Genomic DNA, 15159 nt, shown 5'->3' with positions numbered 1-15159 from the left:
CGTGGAAGAGCAGAACCTTCCCCACCCCCAAGATAGCACACCCCCTGTGACTGAAGGGGTACTGGTTTTTGCCCACCCTTTTCTCCCCTCAGATCCACCACCTCCCCAATAAGGGCAACGGAACAGGTAAGCTTCTCTCTTCCTTCCTCTGCTTTGTAATAGTAGTTCAGCTCTAACCCTTCTGGACTCCTCACAGACTTCAGTGGGCAAGGCCAATCTGCTTAAAAAAAACACACAAAAAAGAAACAAACCCAAAAACCCCTGACTCTCACAGCCATAACCAATAACCCTCTCTTTCAAAACACAACTTTCACTGAGTGTTCTTTCTGACTTGGCAAGGCACACACCTGAGAAACTGAGATCATCTACTATTCAACTCTCTCACACTCCTGTCCAGGACAGTCCCCCAATTTCTCTCTGGACCTCTCTCACCTTCTCTCCTGTCACTAAACATTAGCTCAAACCCCCCATCTTTGTCAAGGCCCTGAGATTTTTACTAGTAGCATGTCACTAGATGCCTGAGGTAGGAAACTAAAAGCGACCGATAAAGCTTTGAGAGCATCGTTCCCTATGAACTACTTTTGAAGAATACATTTCCCTGCCCTGCATAGCCTTCTGCTCAGGTTGCTTATCCTTGTTTCAAACAGCAGAATTGTCTTCTGAAACTAGGTCCAAGGAGAAAGATTTTTTTTTGGACCAAGTTGACCCAAAGAGAGAGTTTGGGAGAAAAAGCGAAGAAGGACAAGGCATCATTACCTGCATTCATCCATCAGTCAATTAATCAAACTTATGGTTTGCAGAACACTATACCAAGCACTTGGGAGAGTACAATATAACAGAGTTGGTAGACATGCTTCCTGTCCACAGTTAGTTTAGAGTCTAGAGGGGACATCGATCAATCGATGGGCGACATTTACCGAGCACTTACTGTGTGCAGAGCACTGTACCGAGTGCTTGGGAGAGTACAGTATTACAGAGTTCGTAGACACGTTTCCTGCCTATAAGGGACTTACAGTCTAGAGGGTATATCACTGAAGGTAAATCATCTGAAGGAAAAGAAAGACTGTCTCTAATAGAATTGATCAAGAAGGTGGATTTTTGGAACTCAGCTTTGCCTCTACTCTGTGCCTTATTTAAAATGGACCTCCAAATAAATCTTCTTTGCAAATTTTGAAAAGGATGGTTCCCTTTCAAGTGCAAAAAAGCAGAATCTTCTTGACTTTGAAGTTGGCTCACTCCTTATCTCTCCTCCTGAAACCACCTAACATCTTTTGATGCTACAGAAGATTGACTTGGGGTACTCAACGTAAAAATGAGACTCCTGTAGGGTCATCGGACCTTTGCTTTTTATCTCCCCCTCCCTTCCCCTCTCCCTCTCTCTCAAGGGCAGTATTGCCCAGATGGGTCCAATCTTCTCCTGGAAGGAACCGTGACATTTTCTGCATCGGGTCATAAGCCTGGGGATAAACAGTGCAGGATTGGATATACTCTTTTGTGTGTAGAAGAACTTGGATGGAAGAACATAAATGTTTTTAAAGGTTAAACTTTCTGTTTGAATACTGTTTGGAAGACCTTTAAGCAAGTCACCCAACCCCACCTATGTTTCGCTTGCAAATGGTTTCTGCTAGCATGGTTAAAGTAGTTCTATTAGCACGAGGAATCAACTTTGCTCTAAGAAAACGTGGCATTGCTTGGGGCTGTGAATTAATAATAATAATAATAATTATAGTACTTAAGTGCTAACTATGTGTCAAGTACTGTTCTAAGCGCTGGGGGAGATACACGGTTTTCAGGTTGGACACAGGTCCTGTCCCACATGGGGCTCACAATCCTAATCCCCATTTTACAGATGATGTAACTGAGGCACAGAGCAGTTAAGTGACTTGCCCAAGGTCATTCAGCAGACAGGTGGCAGATCCAGGATCAGAACTCAGGGTCTTCTGACTCCCAGGCCAGTTCTCTATCCACTAATTCTTCCAGACACTCCTCAAAAACCAATTGGCATTGGATTGTGTGGGAATTTAAATGGGAAACCTGCACAAAAGAATGAAATTCTGTGAATGAAGTGGAAGAAAACACTTGCCTTCCAAATAGTAGCTATTTCAGGGTCATATTAGAGAGTGTTCTGCTACAGGACACTGGGGAATCGGACATTAAACTGAGATCCTGATCACTTGTTTTTACTGAGCACTTATCGTGGGCAGAACACTACACTATCTGCTTTGGAGAGTACAATACAGCAGAGTTGGTAGACACATTCCCTGCCCACAAGGAGTTCACAGTCTAGAGGGGAAGACAGACACTAATACAGATAAATAAATTGCAGATATGTACAGTAGTGCTATACCTAAGTCCTGATCATATTTGGGCCTTGAAATTCCTTCATTTCTCCAAAGTTGAGCATTATTCCTGCCATGTGAGGCCAAGCTCCTTGGGCTCTGGAGCCTTCTGTTGTGTTGAAGGCTTTTTAAACTTCCTGTCCTAAATTAGGTGGCTTAGGAGGAGGAATAGCCTGTGGGAATCAAATTAGGCAAAGGGAGGACAGCAGTGGAGAATGAAAGTTAGGAGAAACAATGGTGGAACAAGTTGATAGGAACTGACAATTAAGAGCAGGAGCTAAAGCTGGGTATCTTTAGAACACAGCAGTGGGGCTGAAGCTCTGAGAAAGGAGGGAAGTTTACCATGAATAATGAGTCAACTGGTAGAGCAGGTAAATTCCGACTGCCCACCATGTCATTTCTCTGCTTCCCACCTCCAATCTCTGGAATCAGGTCCTGCCTCCCTCGAGAGGGTGAGGCAGAAGCTGGAGCTGCAGACACAAAGCCCTGGGACTCCTTTTTTGCAGGGGTATTCATTAGGTGCTTACTATGTGTCAAGCACTATACTATGCAACTGGGGTAGATATAAGCTAATTATTTATTCATTCAATTGTATTTATTGAGCGTTTACTATGTGCAGAGCACTGTACTAAGCGCTTGGAATGTACAATTCGGCAACAGAGACAATCCCTGCCCAACAGCACGGTCACAGTCTAAATAGTTTGACAGTCTAATCAAGTTGGACCCAGTTCATGTCCCATGTGGGACTCCTGGTCTTAAATTCCCATCTGACAGATGAGGCGACTGAGGCACAGGGAAGTTAACTGACTTGTCCAAGGTCACCCAGCAACAAATAGGGGAGCTGGGATTAGAACTCAGACTCTCAGGCCTGCACTTTCTATGAGGCCACGTTGCTTCTCGATTTGAGTCCTATGGCTATTGAGAGCAGCCATTCTTTCCTCCAGGTCTGTCCCACTGGAGTGGGATGGGCAGAAACTGGAGTTGCAGGACAACTATCAGAACGTTAGGAAGGTTATAGCCATTGGATTTGGGACAGCTCTATCTGAGCAGCGAGGAGTCAGAAAAATCATTTTTCAGCTGTTATTTACAACATCTCACAGTATGTTTATTTTTTGCTGCATTTATCATGTTATTTCTTTTCTTCGGGGCTTGTTGCCAGGTACCACTCATTGTGACTGTGAAGCCTGTGTGGCCCAAGGATTCTGTCTGAATGACCATCTTTGTTCTTTTCCCCAGCACTAAACGTATGAAATAATAATAATCATAATAATCATGGTGTTTCTTAAATGCTTACTATGTGTCAAAAACTGTTCTAAGCACTGGGGTAGATAGAAGGTAATCAGGTTATCCCATGTGTGGCTCACAGTTTTAATCCCTATTTTACAAATGAGGTAACTGAGGTACAGAGAAGTTAAGTGACTTGCCCAAAGTCACACAGCCGACAAGTGCCGGAGCCGGGATTAGAACCCACGATCTCTGACTCCCAAGCCCGGGCTCTTTTCATTAAACCACACTGCTTCTCAAAATACAAATACAGTGCTTTATATTAAGGAGGGCTCAACGTATGCAAAATAATAATAACAATTGTCAGACCGTCACTTTAATCACCTCTGCTGAGACTGTGAAGCATGGGCAGGAGTAGGCTGGCAGTTGGAGGTGGGTATCAGTGAAACCATGGATTTGATAGTGGGAGAATGAAAAATGGGGGTTTTGTCAGGTGGGTGGCTAAGGGATAGTCATGGTTTGACACTGGATTGACAGTGGTGGGGGAAATAATATCAGGAAGGAATTGGGGGCTGAGGAATGCAACAAATTAAAAGGATGAGAGGATGGGAAAAGAGGGGTGACTGTAGCAGTGAGATCCTGATGAGAGTGGAGTAACGCAGACAAGCAAAATATTGTTAGCAGGGGACTATGGGAAGAAGTAGAGGAGAGAAATGATGACTCAGAAAAGAAAGTAAGGTGGAGAAAAGTAATGGGACAAAATTAAAGAAAAAATAACAAATGAAAGAAAAGTGCAAAAGGGCACAGACGGTTCCTGAGAAAGACTTGAAACAGTTGAGAAACCCCCTTGGGTAGTAGGTACAGGCTGATCCCAGTTTTCTTTTTCTTTTCTCCTTCTCTCCCAACTTCTGCCTCCCCACGTCCCCTTTCTTTTGCACTTACTGAGATTGTGCGAAGGATTTGAATTGCTCCTTGACCTAATTTCATTATCTACCTGAAATAGTATGATTTGGTTCTGGAAAAGGAGTGAACAGAAGAATTGGGGCTACTCTATGGCAATATTTTTGTAAATTTGTGGAAATAGAGGCCAGTCAATCAATCAACGAATGGCATTTACTGAGTGCTTATTGTGTACAGGGGACCGTACTAAACGCTTGGGAGAGCACAGTATAACAGAGGGGAGAGACATATTCCCTGCCCACAGTGAGCTTACAGTCTAGAGGGATAATTGGTAAAACTCCTCATACAGGGTCTTCTAGGATGGCCATTTATCGGCCACCATTCTGAATGGTCTGGTGGACAGCTGACCTGCCCCTGTCCATTATAGAGTTGGCACTGGCCCCCCTTTAATCTGATATTTATAGTTTCAGTCTCAAACCTCCCTGTCCCTAAGTTCCTGCCGCTTATTTCCACAGCCTGGGAGCGAGGGCTGTGTTCACTGTTCACTGGAAACCTCAATCCCGTCTACCTCATTGCCGACCACTCGCCCACGTCCTGGCTCGGTCCTGGAACACCCTCCCTCTTCTCATCTGACAGACGATCACTCTATCTTCCAAAAATGATGAAAAGCACAACTCCTCCAAGAGGCCTTCCCCAACTAGGCCATTCAGTCAGTCAGTCAATCTAATTTATTGAGCACTTGCAGTGGGCAGAGCACTGTATGAAGCACGTGGGAGAGTAAAATACAACACAGACACATTCCCTGCCCACAACAAACTTACAGTCTAGAGGGACTAAGCCCTTATTTCCTCTTCTCCCACTTGTTCTGCATCATCCTTGCACTTAGATTTGCACTTTTTATTCACCCTACCTCAGCCCCACAGCTCTTATGTACATAGCCATAGTTTATCTATATTAATGTCTGTCTCCCTCTCTAGACTGTAAGATCCATGTAGGCAGGGAATGTGTCCATCTACTCTGTTATATTGTATTTTCCCAAGCACTTAGTACAGTCTTCTGCACACTGTGCTTACTCAATAAATGTGATCGATCGATTGATTCACTGAGGAACACAAAGGCTCTGGAGCAAGTCAGCGGCGTCAGGGGTCCTTCTGGAGAAAGAATCAAAGTTTCAGGTGGATTGGGCAGGGTTCTCCCCACATGGGCATCCATATAATGTCATTACGTCACTCTGCAGGCCAGCATCATGCATGGGACATCTCAGATCTGGTTTTTTGAGTGCTACTGCTGTCTTCACAGTCAACTAGCTGATCTCATTTGCCGACTGTTGTATATTAAAGCTTAGAACAGTGCCATGACTCTTCTAACTTCACTCACATTGTGCAGCTCTCTTCTTAAACCTACAGATCACGGCCTACTGCTGCCTGAACAGCGGCATAAGACATTAACTAGTTAGTCCCCCTCGGAACTATAAAAAATGCCTGCGGTGTTGATAGTTTACATTTATACAGCATCTTTCAACCAAGATTATCTAAATTATTTCCAAAGTAGCTTCTTAATTGAGGGAAAGAGCAAGGCAAAAAATGGTGAATGGCTTTCCAACGGTTACCCGGTGAGGTTGAATAGAAAAGACGGAACTGACTCTCAGAATGCTTCCCTAACAACCAATGCAAACTCCTTCCCTACCAATTCCACTTCGCTCTCTTCCTATAATTCCAAAACAAGGGAGGAGGCTGAAGAACAGTAATAATAATGATAAGAATATAATAACAATAGTATTTTTAAAAACTTATTATGTATGTGCCAAACACTCTACTAAGCATTGGAGTAGATTCAAGATAATCAGGTCAGAGTCTCCCTCCCTCACGAGACATACAGTTTAAGGGGGAGGGAGAATATGTATAGAATCCCACTTTACAGATGAGAAAACTGAGGCACAGAGAAGTTAAGAGACTTGCCCAAGGTCAAACAGCACACCCGTGGCAGAGCCAGGAATAGAACCCAGGTCCATTGACTCCCAGACCCATGCTCTATCCTCTAGCCTATGCCATTTCTCTGAGAGGTTATTTTAAAAAGATTCTGTATAGGCTCCAAGAGTCACAAGGTTTTACCTCAAACAAAATGACCACTGACCTCTTCTTCATGCTTTTTATCTTTTTTTCCTCTTGTTTATATCATATCTTTAGGCTTATGCCAACTGGGTAAAAATAGTATTGTTTTATACAGCAACTAAGGTATTGCTAGTACTTGAGGGGTATTTATCAGTTATTACTGCTAGGTGTAAGAGTTTTTTTGGGGTGTTATGCTTCTGTTTGGTGTTGAATTCAGCACTATATATTTGATGCTTTTACACTTTCTACTCACCCATCAAGAAGGAGACAATTTATAGAGAGATATTATTAATGATTCAGTCCTGTTACGAATATGCCAGAGTCCTCGATTCTGACCACTAATTTGAAATACATTTTACATAAATCCGATTCTGAGTCTGAGGCCCTCGTTCCAAATATGAAAAAGAAAATAAATCGCTGTAATAATTTATTATCAGTCAAAAAATGCATAACAGGTTTTGAGATTCATCAAGTTCATCTCTTCCCAGTCAGGAACATCCAGACCGTTACCTGGCCAGGAGCTGGAAATAGCCACTGGAATTGATGTCCATTAAGGGGCAGGAAATAAGCAGCTGAACAACAGTGGCCCATCATATCCCTCTTGGGTTGGGGAGGAAAAGAGGTGATGGAAAGAGTTCTCAATGTCATCATCATCATCATCATGACTATCACTATTTATAGAGTTCTCACTGGGGTTTGCTCAACTTAGGGTTCAGTTAGAGTTCCAGCTTGTGGAAGGAACCGTGCTTAAAGACCTTGGGGGTCCAGAGTTGTTCACATCATGACAGTCTTGAGGAAATCAGGTGAATATGGGCCTTAGGTGTGAGGTTCATGGTTTGAATCACAGTGGCGTGGGGAGCACTGAACCACTTAAAGGAGCCCCAGTGTTCCAGTCATACCCCAAACTGAAGAAATTCAAGTGAAATGACATGGATTTTGTGGCTCAGTGGAAAGAGCCCGGGCTTGGGAGTCAGAGGTCATGGGTTCAAATCCAAGCTCAGCCGCTTGTCAGCCGTGTGACTTTGGACAAGTCATTTTAACTTCTCTGTGCCTCAGTTCCCTCATCTGTAAAATGGGAGTGAAGACTATGAGCTCCATGTCGGACAACCTGATCATGGTGTATCCTCCCCAGAGCTTAGAACAGTGCTTGGCACATAGTAAGTCCTTAACAAATGCCATCATCATTATTGTTATTATTATGATGATGACCAGACCTAGAATCAGAAGAAACAAATTGGTGAGCTGATAGTTCCATCTTCCTACGATAATAATAATAATAATAATGTTGGTATTTGTTAAGTGCTTACTATGTGCAGAGCACTCTTCTAAGCACTGGGGTAGATACAGGGAAATCAGGTTGTTCCTCGTGAGGCTCACACTCTTAATCCCCATTTTACCGATGAGGCAATTGAGGCACAGAGAAGTTAAGTGACTTGCCCACAGTCACACAGCTGACAAGTGGCAGAGCCGGGATTTGAACCCATGACCTCTGACTCCCAAATCCGCGCTCTTTCTCCTGAGCCACGCTGCTTCTCTACTTCTGTTATGAGGGCAAAAAAGAGTTTGGTTCATTCATTCATTCATTCAGTAGTACTTATTGAGCACTTACTATGTTCAGAGCACTGTACTAAGCGCTTGGAAAAGTACAATACAACAATAAACAGGGACATTCTCTGCCCACAGTGAGCTGGGGGAGACAGACATCAATTTCAACCTGTCAGAACCAGTCCTTTCTGAGGATTTTCTGTGCAGGATAGGATGGTCATCTTGTACTACAGGATCCTGGCCCTTGGGGTCGGAACGAGATTGATTTGGGGACACTTGGGAATATTTTGCAGGCTGGAGAGTCCCTGGATGGGTCCTGGACTGAACTGAACCCCTAAACCCTCCTAACCTGGACCTGGATATCCATGTCCTTGAAATTCAATCAGAGTTTTCAGGGTCCTCAGGACCAGAATCAATTGATCAATCAATCGGAGGTATTAATTGAGTGCTTACTGGGTGCTGAGGATTGTTCTAACCATCTGGGAAAGTATATTAGCATAGAGTTGACTTTGGGCAAGTCACTGAACTTCCCTGTGCCTCAGTTTCCTCATCTGTAAAATGGGGATTCAGACTGTGAGCCCCATGTGGGACAACCTGATTACCCTGTATCTACCCCAGCGCTTAGAACAGTCCTCGGCACATAGTAAGCGCTTAACAAATACCAATATCATCATCACTCTCCAGGCAGCCCGTTGTCAATGACTTTAGAAGCAGTGTGGCTCAGTGGAAAGAGCCTGGGCTTGGAAGTCCGAGGTCATGGGTTCGAATGCCGACTCTGCCACTTGTCAGCTGTGTGACTGTGGGCAAGTCACTTAACTTCTCTGTGCCTCAGTTACCTCATCTGTAAAATGGGGATTAACTGTGAGCCTCACGTGGGACGACCTGATTACCCCGTATCACCCAGCGCTTAGAGCAGTGCTCTGCACATAGTAAGAGCTTAACAAATACCAACATTATTATTATTATTAACTGTGGGCATCACACCACTTCTCTGGGCCTCAGTGACCTCATCTGTAAAATGAGGATGAAGACTGTGAACCTCAAATACCAACATTATTATTATTATTAATAAAATAAATTCCAGAGAGGAAAACAGTAGGGTCTAAGGAATTGGATCTATGTGCTCAGGGTTGGGGTGAGTGTCAGAAGACCAGACTGGGCTGCACGCCCTCATGGCAGGGACCCTCTAAAGGGAATTCTAGACTAGGCCAGTTCCGACCCAGATTCAAAGAATTCTGGCAGAACTGAACCAGGCAGAGGAGTATAAGAAGTGAAGCAATAAGTCGGTGGCCTACTGACCCATCATTTCCACCTCCCCGTACAGCACTGTAACAGCTCATCATTAGTCCTTGAAACGATACGGGGAATATTTAATGAGCCTGAAAAAAGAATCACCTGGGTTTTTTCTATCATTGCAACCTTGGATATTACAGTGGTGGCATTTTGGTACGCTACTGTTGGTTGGCGTTGGACTCCTGAGAGAGAAACAACTTTAGAGTTAAGTGTTTAATTGATCTAGTATTGTGGTTTTCGAAGAGAAGAAACTATCAGTGCTCTGAGGTTTCCTGTAGCTGTAATACATCCTGTCCATTGGTTTTAAGGCTCTCAATCAGCTCTCTCCCTTTTACTTATCCACTCTCTTCTCTCACTGCACCCCAGCTCACACGCTACATTCCTCTCAGGCCAACGTACTGGGTCTTGTCACTCCTGCCACCTATCACTTGCCCATGTCCTCCCCCTTGCCTGGAACTCCTTCCTGCTTCCACCTCCCCCTTTCAAAGCCCTTCTGAAGTTACATATCCTCCAAGAAGCTTTCATTTATTTTCATTTCATTTTCATTTATTTTTCTCTCCATCCTATATGGCCCAATTGCCACCTCGGCACTTCGATGCCACCTGAGCACTTGGATATTCATATCCCCTCTTTGCCCCTGCAAAGAACTAGGGTACCTACTTGTATCCCCGATCACTCCTCCTATTTGTAATTTATTTTAGTGTCTGTCTCTCCCTCTAGATTGTAAGTTTCTTGAAGGCAGGGATCACAGCGACAAATTCTAGTGTTCCCTCCCAAGCCTTTAGTACAGTGCTCGGTACACGGAAGATGCTCAGTAAGCACTGTTGATTGTAATAGAGGTTTACATCATGTAAATGGTGTTTTAGGTGGTTTTTTTTTTCCTGGAAGTACTTCAAAACACTGCAGGGTTTTAACCGCTATGGCAGAAGTAGTGGGAGGTAATGGAAACTCCAGGAGCCCAGCAAGAAGGTGGCTAAAGTAGAAGAGAAGAGGATGTCTTGTTCAATTTCCCTAGGCTCTGGAGTACAGCAGCAATTTTCTCTCACTCCCTGCTGTCTGCTGTAACTTTCTGCCAGAAGACCTGGGTATTTCTATATCTGTGTGAATGGAGAGGTGTGCAGGATTGTGAATATGAGGGCTGGTTTTGAAGTAACAGGGGCAAGTCCGAGTAAGTTCCCTTCCAGGAGGTCATATAAAGAGTCGAGAGTTACTTCAGGCGGCATCCTGAGATTTCAGGGGCATCGCTTCCCAAAAGGTTGCGAACTCCTGAATTAGGGGACTTGCCGAGACTGTGGAAATCCAATATCACGGTCCGAACGTCTTGGGCACTAAGAACTTACACGGGGGGGCATTTGAGAATGGCAAATGGCAGCCCATCGAATAGATGAAATCCTCAAAAGGGGTTTAAGGTAATCTCTGAACACTGCAGAGTTAGTGCTGCAGCCTTATCTTCAGAGTTATCTTTAACAAAAAAAGTTAAAACCACAATCAAATTCACAGCTAGTTGCCCTTTGCAGCATTAAGGCAGGCATTTCACCATTTTACATGTATTTATTCATTCATTCATTCATTCATTCATTCATTCTTTTACTGAGCGCTTACTGTGTGCAGAGCATTGTCCTAAACCCTTGGAAAATACAATTCGGCAATAAAGAGAGACTATCCCTGCCCACACCGGGCTCACAGTCTAGGCGGGGCGGGGGGCGTGGTAGACAGACATCAAAACAAGTAAACAGGCATCAATATAAATAGAATTATAGATATATGCACATCAAAACGAGTAAACAGGCATCAATACAAATAGAATTATAGATACATATACATATGTACAAGTGCTGTGGGGGGAGGGTGTAGAACAAAGGAGAGGGTCGGGGAGACACAGAGGGGAAGGGGAGCTGAGGAAAAGAGGGGCTTCGTCTGGGAAGGCCTCTTGGAGGAGGTGAGCCTTCAATAGAGCTTTGAAAGGGGGAAGTGTGATTGTTTGCTGGATTTGAGGAGGGAGGGCGTTCCAGGCAATAGGTAGGATGTGGGCCACGGTTCGATAGCGGGACAGGCGAGAACGAGGCAGACAGAGAAGGTTAGCACCAGAGGATTGGAGTGTGTGGGCTGGGGGGGGGGGCAAAAGAAGAGAAGGGACGTGAGGTAAGAAGGGGCAAGGTGATGGAGAGCTTCGAAGCCAATAGTGAGGAGTTTTTGTTTGAAATGGATAGGCAACCACTGGAGATTTCTGAGGAGGGGTGACATGCCCAGAACGTTTCTATAGAAAGATAATCCGGGCAGCAGAGTGAAGTATGGACTGAAGTGGGAGAGACATTAGGTTGGGAGATAATAAAGGAGGCTGATGTGGTAATAATAATGGTGGTATTTGTTAAGCGCTTACTATGTGCAGAGCACTGTTCTAAGCACTGGGGTTGTCCCACGTGAGGCTCACGGTTAATCCCCATTTTACAGATGAGATAACTGAGGCACAGAGAAGTTAAGTGACTTGCCCACAGTCACACAGCTGATAAGTGGCAGAGCCGGGATTTGAACCCATAACCTCTGACTCCCAAGCCCGGGCTCTTTCCACTGAGCCACGCTGCTTCTCTATAACTGGTAATCCAGTCAGGATAGGATGAGTGATTGTACTAACGTGGTAGCGGATTGGATGAAGAGAAAAGGGTGGATCTTGGTGACGATGTGAAGATGAGACCGGCAGGCTTTGGTGACGGATTGGATATGGCGGGTTAATGTGAGATTGTTTTTGTTTATTCTTTGAATTTCAATGAATGAACGGAGCAATGACGAAAATTGGACAGCAGCGGTATACTTTCAAATGTCAATCCGAGTGCCTTGATTAAAGCTCTGCACGGATACTGTATTTTGTACCAGTACCTCGGCCTCACCTGCGGACCACTCGAGGAACCGGATCCATACCCATGCAGAAGATCTATTTACCCCACCCGACCTGCATCAGAGTTGTGGGTCTCTGGCCGGGCAACCACCTACGGGCTTCCGACCGATTCCTTCCCCCGGTACCCAGGAGCCTTGCCAACAGAGTGCAGGCCAGGGCCAAGGCAGGAGTGGGCAAGCCATGGTGGAGAGGGAGACAAGGAGACACAGAGGAGAGAGGGGTTCAGCAGTCTCAAGATGGGCTAGGGCACTTTCCCAGACATGGTGGTATCTATCCCGACTCTGCCCCTTGTCAGCTGTGTGACTGTGGGCAAGTCACTTCACTTCTCTGTGCCTCAGTTCCCTCATCTGTAAAATGGGGATGAAGACTGTGAGCCTCACATGGGACAACCTCATTCCCCTGTATCTACCCCAGCACTTAGAACAGTGCTCCGCACGTAGTAAGCACAAATACCAACATTATTATTATTAGGTGGGGGCCGCTGGGTTCTAATTCCAGCTCTGCTACTTGCCTGCTGTGTGAACACTGGCAAGTCACTTTGCTGTTCTGTGCTTCAGTTTCCTCATCTGTAAAATGGGGATTCAATACCTGTTCTCCTTTCCCCTTGCACTGTGAGCCCCACGTGAGACAAGAACCGTGTCTGACGTGATTAACTTGCAAAGTATAGTGTTTGGCGCATAGCATGCACTTGACAAATACCACAGTTCTGATTACTATTATTACTATTACCAGGCTCCACAATGGACCTTACCCCTACCTGTTCTGTTCCGGCACCAACTTTGCTGTGGGTACCCACGGGTTGGATCATGTGAATTGCAAGTGTGCAGATTTCCAGCTTGATTCCTCTCTTGAGGATACTTTGAAAGCTCAATTTACTTTTATGGAATATCGGAGAAAAGTGGATGAAAAATTAAACTATTTTCACAGGTTTTCGTTTACAAGCATATAATGTTTAGGTCTTCCGGTCCATATGTGATTTCAACTTTTAATGGTCTAGGAAATCGCCACCCCCGCTTTCCCTCTTCCCAAGGCTTTTCATATCAAATTCTAAATATGCAATGAGTGCTCCTGCTTTGCTATCACTTCTCCAGGCTTCCCTTTATATTTTGGGGTCCTAAGGACCTCTCTTGAAACTGTAGAGGTCTTCAGACTTCTTTATTAGAAATGCTGCTTCAGAAACTCTCGTGGAGTTTCTGGATTTTTTTTTTGCTTAGAGGCATCGCTGATGGGAAATGATCTGGAGGGGCGATAATCATTTTCTCTGATTTTTTTTGTGGGGGGGCGATAAGGACAGCGGAAATAAAAACGCTTCAAAAACTTCCATTTGGTGGGTAGTTTCTTAAATAGCAGGGAGGGGGAAATAAGTCTTTTGTGATTCAGCTTTCACCATTCAGCTGTTTAATGAAGTAATTAGGTTGTGATAGCCTTAAGGACTCTATTCTGTACTTTGAGTTTACATAGCACCTTCCCTCTAAAAGGTAAAAGTGCTTTAACATCTATTATCTCGTTTACCTTCAAAACATTCTTGAAAAGTAAAGAAAGATTTTATAAGGCCTAGCTGAGAGTAGGGAAACCTGAGGCACAGAGGTGGCGGCCCAAATCTCGCTCAGTGAAGGGGTCTTTCCCCTACTCAACAATCTCTCAACCTCCCGCACAGTCCATTAAGCCCTACATTTATAAAATGTCTTTCTTCCAAGTTCCAATGTTGCCGACACTCTCTCTGGATATCCCCGCTCGAGTTTTCCCCAAAGCCTGAAGGATTTTGCTTTTTTATTTCCCCCACCGTTTTGTTGAGAAGCAGCGGGGCTCGGAGGAAAGAGCACGGGCTTAGGAGTCAGAGGTCATGGGTTCTAATCCCGGCTCAGCCGCTTGTCAGCTGTGTGACTTTGGGTAAGTCACTTAACTTCTCTGTGCCTCAGTTACCTCATCTGGAACATGGGGATTAAGACTGTGAGCCCCACGGGGGGCCTGATTACTCTATATCTACCCCAGCGCTTAGAACAGTGCTCGGCACATAGTAAACACTTAACAAATACCAACATTATTATTATTATTTGTGTCCATCTTGTCGACGCCCCTTGCCCCCGGGTTTCCTGGCCTTTGGCCACGTCGGATGCCAAAGACTACACCCTCTCAGCTCTTGACATCCTGAAAACGACTGGATGTCTGTGCTGTACCATCTGACTCGAGGATTTCGCCCTTTTGGTCCAACAGAGCCGGTCACCGTGCCGATGTCGGCCACGTCGCCCATCCCGTCGTGGCCTGCCGAGGGTTCTGCCTTCCCCTGGGGTCGCAGCGTGGCTCAGCGGCGAGAGCCCGGGCTTGGGAGTCGGAGGTCACGGGTTCTAATCCCGCCTCCGCCTCTTGTCAACCGTGTGAACGTGGGCAAGTCGTTTCACTTCTCCGGGCCTCGGTGACCTCATCTGTAAAAGGGGGATGAAGACCGTGAGCCCTGCTTGGGACAAGCTTGTATCTTCCCCAGCGCTTCGAAGGGGGCTTGGCACGTAGTAAGCGCTTAACAAATACCAACGTTATTATGATTATGGGGACCGGGAGCCCGTCATCGGGCAGGGATTGTCTCTATCTGTCGCCGAACGGTCCATTCCAAGCGCTTAGTACAGTGCTCCGCACCTCTGGCCAGCTGTGTGACTGTGGGCAAGTCACTTCACTTGTGGGTGCCTCAGTGACCTCATCTGGAAAATGCGGGTGAAGGCTGTGAGCCTCGCGTGGGACCAGCTGATGACCCTGGATCTCCCCCAGCACTGTTCTAAGCGCTTAGCCAATACCACCATTATTATAGTAAGCGCTCAATAAATACTATTGAGTGAGCGATGACCTCGCAACCCCCCGTTCC

Source organism: Ornithorhynchus anatinus, chromosome 6, assembly GCF_004115215.2.
Source record: "Ornithorhynchus anatinus isolate Pmale09 chromosome 6, mOrnAna1.pri.v4, whole genome shotgun sequence".
NCBI lineage: Eukaryota > Metazoa > Chordata > Mammalia > Monotremata > Ornithorhynchidae > Ornithorhynchus > Ornithorhynchus anatinus.
Note: the sequence above shows the minus strand (reverse complement) of the source record.